The sequence below is a fragment of the Tetranychus urticae genome, unplaced genomic scaffold, assembly GCF_039701765.1.
Source record: "Tetranychus urticae isolate SD_2017Ah unplaced genomic scaffold, NJAU_TeUrti_SD_1.0 Scaffold_5, whole genome shotgun sequence".
Taxonomy (NCBI): domain Eukaryota; kingdom Metazoa; phylum Arthropoda; class Arachnida; order Trombidiformes; family Tetranychidae; genus Tetranychus; species Tetranychus urticae.
Genome location: NW_028315837.1, coordinates 428,001 through 438,000, shown reverse-complemented (window position 1 = coordinate 438,000; position 10,000 = coordinate 428,001). Strand labels below are relative to the sequence as shown.

Genomic DNA, 10,000 nt, shown 5'->3' with positions numbered 1-10,000 from the left:
CCTGGAAAAATCCGAACTTTAACTTTTTCCATTGAATTACATGTTAAATGGTGTAAAATGGAAAAAAGGGCTGTTTTGGTGATTTTAGCGAGGTTTTAGCTAGTTAACCTTGTTTTGATTTAAAACTGAAAAATTTTTGCATACCCCTGGAAAAAACCGAACTTTAACTTTTTCCATTGAATTACATGTTAAATGGTGTAAAATGGAAAAAAGGGCTGTTTTGGTGATTTTAGCGAGGTTTTAGTTAGTTAGTCTTGTTTTGATTTAAAACTGAAAAATTTTTGCATACCCCTGGAAAAAACCGAACTTTAACTTTTTCCATTGACTTACATGTTAAATTTTTTTGCATACCCCTGGAAAAATCCGAACTTTAACTTTTTCCATTGAATTACATGTTAAATGGTGTAAAATGGAAAAAAGGGCTGTTTTGGTGATTTTAGCGAGGTTTTAGCTAGTTAACCTTGTTTTGATTTAAAACTGAAAAATTTTTGCATACCCCTGGAAAAAACCGAACTTTAACTTTTTCCATTGACTTACATGTTAAATTTTTTGCATACCCCTGGATTTTCGATGATGACTCATTATAACGGAAGAACGAGGTCGATTCACGGTACCAAATCTTTTGGACATTATCAGCATTAGGTCAACTAATGATTGCGTAATTTTGATCGAGTTCGTGCTGTTGGTACCAGAGGAAATCGCCTTTAATGGTTGAGCCCATAAAAGCAATGAGAATGTTCGAATTGGCGCGATTTTAGGCCACTTGCGTTTAGTAATTTAGGTCATTAATAAGCGCATGCGATAGTCGGCACTACTGGGATATTACCCCGAAAAACATGATCGCGATTGACCTTATGGTTCAAAAGTTATTGGGTGTCAAAAATAGACACGGACTTAGTCTAATTTTCAGAAAAAGAGGTTTTAGATCACAACCAGATTTATTGTGTTATATGTGGTGAGTGTAGTTGCTGAATTGAGAGAAGCAACCATCAGTAGTTGATGGGGAGGTAAGTGATTGTCTACGGTTATGGATAAGTCAATGCATCAAGCAGTGGTATGGTCCAGACTGTAGCTGTTCACGCATCTATTCCTGTTATTCTGTTGATGTTTGGTGGTTGAAGAGACGGGCCTGAATGGGTTTGGATCGTCAATCATCTTATCACCACACACTATTATACAAAGGTAGAGTACCTGCAAGACCTAAGGTCTTCCTTGGTACGACTGACAATATCTATGAGAGTTGGGCTTTAATGCTATCAGACTTCATATCTTGCATATATGTTCAAACTAGTCACTCAACAGAGTGAGCAGTATTAGTATTGAGCTCTGCTTGTGCAAAGCAGACCGCAAATTGATCCAAGAAATTGGTATCAAGCGGTTATAATACTATGCTGTTTAGTTGACTTGCAAACGTACCCAGCAATGGTTACTCCTGCTAGATATGCTTGCATATTCTAGTGGAAGAAGATGGATTCTAAAGAGATTTCTGCGGAATCATCTTAATGCACGACATAAATCTCGATACCTCATTAAAGTTAGCATCCACTTGCTGGTTGTTATCTGAGGATATCGTATTTATAGCTGCAAAACAACTTGTTTAGCATTTTACTTTGCTAAAACATCAAGTTACCTGGTTGATCCTGCCAGTAGTCATATGCTTGTCTCAAAGATTAAGCCATGCATGTCTAAGTACATACTGTTTATAAAGTGAAACCGCGAATGGCTCATTAAATCAGTGGCCACGGCCCCTAGCGAATCTACCATCTTTTTGTGTCCAAACAAGAACTTGAAATCCTCAAATTGTAGCAAATACTCGTTTTCTATTTTTTATTCATTGTTTCAACCCGGAAGCGCGAAACACGAATACATGAGTCACTAGACTCTTTTACAAACTCGCAAGTCCCTGCGAGGATTGGGTTCTTGTTTGGTGAAGAATTTGGCTAAGGTTCCGGCGTGTCTAGGGGTGAACGCAATCGCCTCTACGAGGTGTGGCTAGAAACTAGAGAACGGCAGCTCATACGTACCATTTGTTGGCTAACGGAGAGTGTCACTGGTTACGTGAACGGCTGACTACAGCCCCTCAACATATTGGTGTTTTGGTTCGCCCATTGACTCAACCAGAGGGTAATAGTTCTGTTTAATTCCAGTATAAGTCCGAAAGGGAGGATAAGCGTGCTTAAAAACACGGAGGGGTGCATGAAGAGATGGTTTAGTGCTGTTTTCTAATTGCTAATACCTTGTGGTTCTTCCAGTCTTTGACCGGGTTGACTTTCCTCGATCCGTCGAACCATAAGGGATAACGTCCCGAATCATCCAACTGAATATCTAGGCTAAAGATTGCGCTTACCGGTGGTTTTTGTTAGGCTGATCCTAGGGTTATCTGAACCCGAAGTGAAGCACCTTATCTTGTCGTTGAAATACCCGGATGTTAGGTTTCGTAAGGAATAGGACTTAGTTTATATCTTGTGGACTTAGTTGAGATTTCTGAGTTATGTCCGGTTTTGTCTGGACGTAATGATGACGAATTCAATGATTCTGAGTTGCAAGATAGACTGTAGACAGCACTAAGGGTAGCTCTTATCATGAGCTGACTTGTACCAAGTTGTTTCTTTACGGAGAGACACGGTATAATGTTCAGTGATTGTGAAGAAAAGCTCTTAGATCTTGTCAGCTAGTTGAGAATTCAGAGTTATGTTCGGACTTCGGTTTGAATGTAATGATGACGAACTCAGTGATGCTAGTTGCAAGATAGGTAGTGTATGACTTAGCTGAGTTCCCTTGATGAATTCATCAAGATGGACCCTCTTCGGAGGTGTGAAGTCTTGTTGGGTACACCAGCGGTTCAAGGTGAAAGTCCAGTATCAGTCTGTTGGGTTGAGAATTCTGAGTTATGTTCGGACTTTGGTCTGGATATAATGAGGACGAATTCAGTGATTCTCAGCAGGTTGTTTAGGTTTTAGCTGAGTTCCTTTGATGGATTATCAAGATGGACCCTTCACGGAGGAGAGAAGTCTTGTTGAGTACATCATCGGTACAAGGTGAAAGCCCGAGTTGTGCATTGAATTGCACCGGTAATTATTAACATCAAAACCCCTAGACATGCCGAGATTCCTGGCGAATGCAAATAGAGAGTGAACCCATTGCCTCAAAGGTGACTTGTAGTTTTTCTCAAAAATTTCAAGTCAAATTAAAAATATCAAATTATCAAATTATCAAATTATTATCAAATTATCAAATTATTATCAAATTATCAAATTATCAAATTATCAAGTTATCAAGTTATCAAATTATCAAATATCTATAATTACCACTCGATTTATATTTGCATCGTCCTTGAGATTCTCTTAATCTAAAAATTTAGCCAGGGGGGCCGTGTCCTGGCGACCACTTTTAACCCAAAAATTATTATATTATTATTATACACTAATCAAATTAATTATCTTTTTCTTTTCAGATTATTCATTATTACAATTATTATAACATCACCTCAATTTAACAAGTAGAAAATGTCAGAATCAGATGAAGAAATTGAAGGTAGTGCAAATCTTATGAGAGCTATGGCGGATAGAGAAGAAGTGAAAAAAATTGAATGCATACAAGCAGAGCTCACAAGTTTCTGCTTACAAGAAAGTAATAAGATTAGTAAGAAAAACTCAGACTTTATTCTCGATAAGTTTAATTCTGTTGCCGCAATAGCCAATTCCTTGAAAAATGAACTCTTTAAAGTCAGAGCTGAACATGCCGGTTATGTTAAGGCACATCGTGAAATTGAGAAGATACACGTCAGAATAGACAAACTAAGCACAGTCAGTGAGCACCTTTCGAAATTGACAACATTAACAGCTGAAGCCTACTCAGAAGTAGGTGAAATGAGTCAGAAAGTCGACACACTTGAGAGCATCAGCTGCAAAGTAGACCAGCTGACAAAGTCAAACTCGCAAATGAATGAAAAATTGAATACTCAGCAGCTAGTCCAACAACCAACTCCAATAGCCACAATTGTCGCTAAGCCTATAAAAAGTTTTGCATCAGCTGTTAGAAAAACAGTTATTGCCGGCAGAACATTGAACTTGTCAACATTCACTATAAAATCTAAGTCAGCTTGTAGTGACGTCAAAGTTCTGAGAATGGACTTTCTGAGAAAATTAGACCCAATAGGCAATAAGCTCAAATTAGACAGCATTCGAATGGTCTTTAGCAATCCTCTTCTTATTGTCAAAACTTCGGATGAAGCCACCATCTCTTTTCTCCTTAACCAATCAGGTACCAGCAGCCATTTTAACATCAAGAAAGAAGAACTCAAAAATCCGAAGATGATTGTTAGAAATATACCTAAAGATATTCCTTTAGCCAACCTCAAGACAGCAATCAAAAATCAGAATTTCAGTGACCTCTCGGATGATGAATTTGAGGGTGGACTGAAATTAGCTTTCAAGACTGGTGACAAGAATCGGAGTTCAGTGGATTGGGTAATTGAAGCAAGTCCAAGAGTAAGAAAACGAATTTTGGAAAAACATATGCTCTACATCGATTATCAAAGATGCAGAGTCGATGATTTCTTTAGACTTCGAAGGTGCTTCAAATGCCAAGGCTTTGGTCATGCGTCTAGCAGGTGCACAAGAACTGAGAAATGTAGTCATTGCAGTGAAGATCATAGATTTGAACAATGTCCAAACTTGTCCGCGAAACCGACTTGTATTAACTGCAAGTTGTCGAAGAAGCCATCATACGAACACAAGGCAAATGACTCTCAGTGTCCATCTCGAATTGCAGCAATCGAAAGAGAAATCCAGTCAACCAACTATACACTTTGTTGAACTGGTCTGTTAATTAATTCTACAATACTTATCTTTATTTACACTAATTATTATTTTTCATTTTCAGATTTATTAATTAATTATTTTTCTTACAGTTTTAACAAGTGAAGGTAAATGAGCAGGTCTCACGACCCTTCACAACAATAATCTTTAACATATACATTTAGAGGTCCGGTGAGCCTATACACTCACTTGACCTCGAAGACTAACTCTCATCATCTCCTTTAATTTAATAAACTCCTCCCTCTAGGTAAAGGATATCCGCATAAGTACGCTGGTTACCTGGTCAGACTTGTCTGACTGGACGATTTAGTAGAGTGAGAGTATGCTTGGGCTACATTTTGTTAGATCAGAAGGCCTAGGGAAACGTAGCTTGAAAAGCAGTTCAAGATAAAGAAGGAACCTCGTTCACGAGAGAAATTCGGAGTTTTGAACTGGAGTTAGTATGCAAAGGCTGTTTTCTGTTAAGTCAGGAGGCCTGAGGAAACAACTGAGCCAGCAGTCGAGTGGTGATGCCCAATTTTGGAAACAAACCCATGTACTTGTACACGACTGAGCAAAAGCAGGTAACTTAGAAACTTATGTGTGCTCCGAAACCGAAGCGGGAGCCAAAACTTTTAACGCCCCTTCTAGTTGTTTTTATTACTAACAGAGCCATAACATTTCAGAAATTCAGACATAGAGACACACAACGATGTGTTATTAGCTTAGAAGAAAAAGTCGCCACTGCAAAAATAACTCTCACGAGTTGAAAGCAGTGGGGTGGTGGCGGGCCGACTTATGTTAGGGCTCATTAAATCAGTTACGGTTCCTCGGATATTCTTTTTTACATGGATAACTGTGGTAATTCTAGAGCTAATACATGAACAAGTGTTCCAACCTCAGCTTGCTGACGGAAGGATCGCATTTATTAGTACAAGACCAATGATTCTTATTCACCTAAAACCCTGTTCAGTGATTTCGGTCGCTGTCTAAGGACTAGCAGTGGGGATCTTAGCAACTTCGGTTGCATTTCTTGTGATGACTCTGAATAACTGAGCAAATCGTATGGCCTCTGAGCCGACGATGTATCCCTCAAGCAACTGCCTTATCAACTGTCGATGGTAGGTTATGCGCCTACCATGGTTGTAACGGGTAACGGGGAATTAGGGTTCGATTCCGGCAAGGGAGCCTGAGAAACGGCTACCACATCTAAGGAAGGCAGCAGGCGCGCAAATTACACAATCCCAGTACGGGGATGTAGTGACGAAAAATAACAATACGGGACTCTATTGAGGCCCCGTAATTGGAATGAGTACAATTTAAATCCTTTAACGAGGATCTATTGGAGGGCAAGTCTGGTGCCAGCAGCCGCGGTAATTCCAGCTCCAATAGCGTATATTAAAGTTGCTGCGGTTAAAAAGCTCGTAGTTGGATTTCAGTCGAACCTATGGGGTCCACTGATTAAAGGGTTAGATGGTGATGTTAGGTTTCTTGCTTGTGTCTACGGATGCTAGCTTGAACCTTCATTCCTCTTTCCTGGTGGTTACATTCATAGTGTTTAGACAGAAAATTGCTCGATATTTGCTATCAATGCTCTTTACCGAGTGTTGATTCAAGCGATCGAGACTTTTACCTTGAAAAAATCAGAGTGCTCAAAGCAGGCGTCCAAAACCTCGAAAGAGGTGCCTAAAAACGGTATGGTCAACCATCTATATGATGCGTACCACTACCTTAACTTGAATGATCTTGCATGGAATAATGGAATAGGACCTTGGTTCTATTTTGTTGGTCTTAAGAATCCAAGGTAATGATTAAGAGGGACAGACGGGGGCATTTGTATTGCGGCGCTAGAGGTGAAATTCTTGGACCGTCGCAAGACAAACTACAGCGAAAGCATTTGCCAAGAATGTTTTCATTAATCAAGAACGAAAGTTAGAGGTTCGAAGGCGATCAGATACCGCCCTAGTTCTAACCATAAACGATGCCAACCAGCGATCATTCTGAGTAACTAATTTCATGACTCGAATGGAAGCTTCCGGGAAACCAAAGTTTTTGGGTTCCGGGGGAAGTATGGTTGCAAAGCTGAAACTTAAAGGAATTGACGGAAGGGCACCACCAGGAGTGGAGCTTGCGGCTTAATTTGACTCAACACGGGAAAACTCACCCGGCCCGGACACTGAGAGGATTGACAGATTGAGAGCTCTTTCTTGATTCAGTGGGTGGTGGTGCATGGCCGTTCTTAGTTGGTGGAGTGATTTGTCTGGTTAATTCCGATAACGAACGAGACTCTAGCCTACTAAATAGACTTGCAGTTTACACTGCAGTACTCCCCCTTAGTCAACCTGTGGGTGGTAGTATCTCTTGATGGTTTCGGCTGTTGAGGGCTCTGCTGCTATTAGCCTACAGAATTGGCTAGGGTAAGGATGCTGTAGCACTGTAAGGACTTCTTAGAGGGACAAGCGGCGCTCGCAGCCGCACGAAACAGAGCAATAACAGGTCTGTGATGCCCTTAGATGTCCGGGGCCGCACGCGTGCTACACTGAAGTGGTCATCGTGCATACTGTTTCCTGCTCCGAAAGGAGTGGGTAACCGCTTGAACCCATTTCGTGATGGGGATTGGGCATTGTAATTATTGCCCATGAACGAGGAATTCCCAGTAAGCGTGAGTCATTAGCTTGCGTTGATTACGTCCCTGCCCTTTGTACACACCGCCCGTCGCTACTACCGATTGAATGATTTAGTGAGGACTTCGGACTGGTCAATCCAGACCATTGGGAAACTAGTGGTCGGATTGTGCTGGAAAGATGTTCAAACTTGATCATTTAGAGGAAGTAAAAGTCGTAACAAGGTTTCCGTAGGTGAACCTGCGGAAGGATCATTAACGTATTACCCTCTTATTATAAGAGAAATACAACCTTCAAACAATCAAACACTCTGCATAGTGATATTGTAGATGCTAATATGGTGAATGCAATTGAATTGTATTTGCATTAGAGTCGCAATTGTGAATGTTTAATGCAAACATTTAGCCATTGCAACATGATTCTAACTTGCATTACATTCGTTCATTCATACATCCATCTTTCATTATCCAATGCAACAAAGAGTGAGGGTTATCTAACGATAGCCATAATTTCTTTTTGCAAAACAATTGTAGTTTATAATGAAAAGCCTGTCTTGCTACATACTTGGTACCTGTTCAAGTCTTCAGCTTATGCTGACGGCAAGGTTTAAAGAAGGAAGTTTTACACTTCTTCGCCTAACTAAGTAAAGACAACTATGGTTTTTATAAACTGCATACAATTGTTTTCAAACCCTCTCAATGCAGATTTAGGATACTTATTAAAAGTCCCACGGTGGCAAAGATACATCTTCAAGCGGTGGATCACTCGAATTACCAATCGATGAAGAACGTAGCTAGCTACGATAATCGGTGCGAATTGCAGGACACGCCGAGCACTTGAGCTTCCAACGCACATTGCGGCTTTCGGGTCTTTTCCGAGGTCACATCTGTCTGAGAGTTGAGATGTAAAATAATCAACAAAACACTTGCATACTACCATATATGCATTGTTTTGAGAGGATTGTATATTTATATGCATGAATCTTGATGTTTTATTCCTTTTCTTAATTGCAATTCGTTGCAATTTAGTAAGGAGAATCTCAAATCTACTTGTTTCACATGATAAATTTTGTGTACAATGCATATTTCATCTCTGCAAGCAGTATATATGAATAGATACTAGCATGAGATTCTAAGGTTAGTCGCCTATCTGACGACGCTAAAGTCGTATTGCAGATAACTATGGTGATCAACTAACCTGTTAACTGATGAATCTTCTTGCACTTGTATAAATCGTACAAATAGTAGCTATTTCATGCTGTTAAAGCAGACCTAAGAAGTAATGCAAAGGCAAAATTTGTGCAAACATTAAAGTAGATTTACGTTGCTTGCTTGCAAACAACACAAATAAACATTAATCAACTTAATCAATATTTTTGATCTCAGATCAGGTGAGGTTACCCGCCGAATTTAAGCATATAATTCAGCGGAGGAAAAGAAATCAAATGAGATTCCCTGAGTAACGGCGAGTGAAAAGGGATGAGTCCGGCGCAAAGGTTTTCCATTGAAAGGTGGAAAGCGGTGCTGCGTAATGGCTAGAGTCACGATTATTTCAACTAAATCTGCAAGTCCCTCTGACAAGGGCCCTCTTCCCAGAGACGGTTCTAGGCCGGTGGCAGATCTTGGTTAATGGAATATCGATTACTGGCTTTAGTCGCGGATAGAGTCAGATTGCTTGAGAGTGCAATCCAAATTAGGAGGTAAACTCCTCCTAAGACTAAATACGATGGTAATATCGATAGCAAACAAGTACCGTGAGGGAAAGTTGCAAAGTACTTTGAAGAGAGAGTTCAAAAGGACGTGAAACCGCTTGTAGAGAAACGGATAGAACCACGAAGTGTAGCTGAGAGGAGAACTCAGCTTCTCTTGTGTATTGTTGCCTTTTTCTATTCAGTGCTAAGAATGCTTTACAGCGTTCCAAGATCAGTAGGTTAAGGGGTAACTTTTAGCCTGCCCTTGGATCTTGGTATTGATAGGAGGAGTGCAATATGTGCATGAGGAGTGCATTTTCTCAACTCTCGTGCTCAAACCACGACCAATGTGAAGGAGAGTGCAAAACTCTTGTTCAAGTGATAACAGCAAGGTGTACTAAACACACACCTAATCAGCATTTAGTTTTCACAGCTACTAATATTCCTTGCGTTATTAGACTTAGCCTGTGAGCTAGTGTTGGCAACTGTTACCACAGTCACATTGGAGATGAATCTCTGCTTATGCAGGGTCAACAATGCTTGTCATCTGCTCTGACGAATCCGACTAGTCTTTCGTTGATGATGTCTGTTTCTTCACCTGGTGTTGAAACAACTCATGGATTGGCTGGCTTTTGGTGGTTTGTTGGTAAAAGTGGCAAGCTTACGTTAACCTAGTGATTCTGTGGTCAGTAGATCGGTACTCTATCCGACCCGTCTTGAAACACGGACCAAGGAGTCTAACATGTATGCAAGCTGATCAGTCTTGTTTAGGCTTGAAAGGCGAATTGAAAGAAATTGATATGATGTATGCTTGTAAGAGTATACCGCAATATCAGCCCGTGATATATCCACTTTACCGAGATTTTCGCGGAGCACTAGTATATATG

At 40.3% G+C, this 10,000-nt stretch overlaps 3 non-coding genes across 3 annotated transcripts in view; all 3 read left to right on the top strand.

Annotated features, from left to right (window-relative positions):
- Positions 1–5,506: 5,506 nt before the first annotated feature.
- LOC149092849 (small subunit ribosomal RNA) lies at positions 5,507–7,680 on the top strand. Its single transcript, XR_016200554.1, has one exon. It is a non-coding gene; the product is annotated as a small subunit ribosomal RNA (ribosomal RNA).
- A 488-nt stretch (positions 7,681–8,168) lies between these two features.
- Positions 8,169–8,323, top strand: LOC149092848 (5.8S ribosomal RNA). Its single transcript, XR_016200635.1, has one exon. It is a non-coding gene; the product is annotated as a 5.8S ribosomal RNA (ribosomal RNA).
- Positions 8,324–8,799: 476 nt separating this feature from the next.
- Positions 8,800–10,000, top strand: part of LOC149092847 (large subunit ribosomal RNA) — a 4,168-nt gene continuing 2,967 nt past the window's right edge. Inside the window, exon 1 of the ribosomal RNA XR_016200568.1 lies at positions 8,800–10,000. This exon is cut by the window's right edge and continues 2,967 nt beyond it. This is a non-coding gene — a ribosomal RNA (large subunit ribosomal RNA).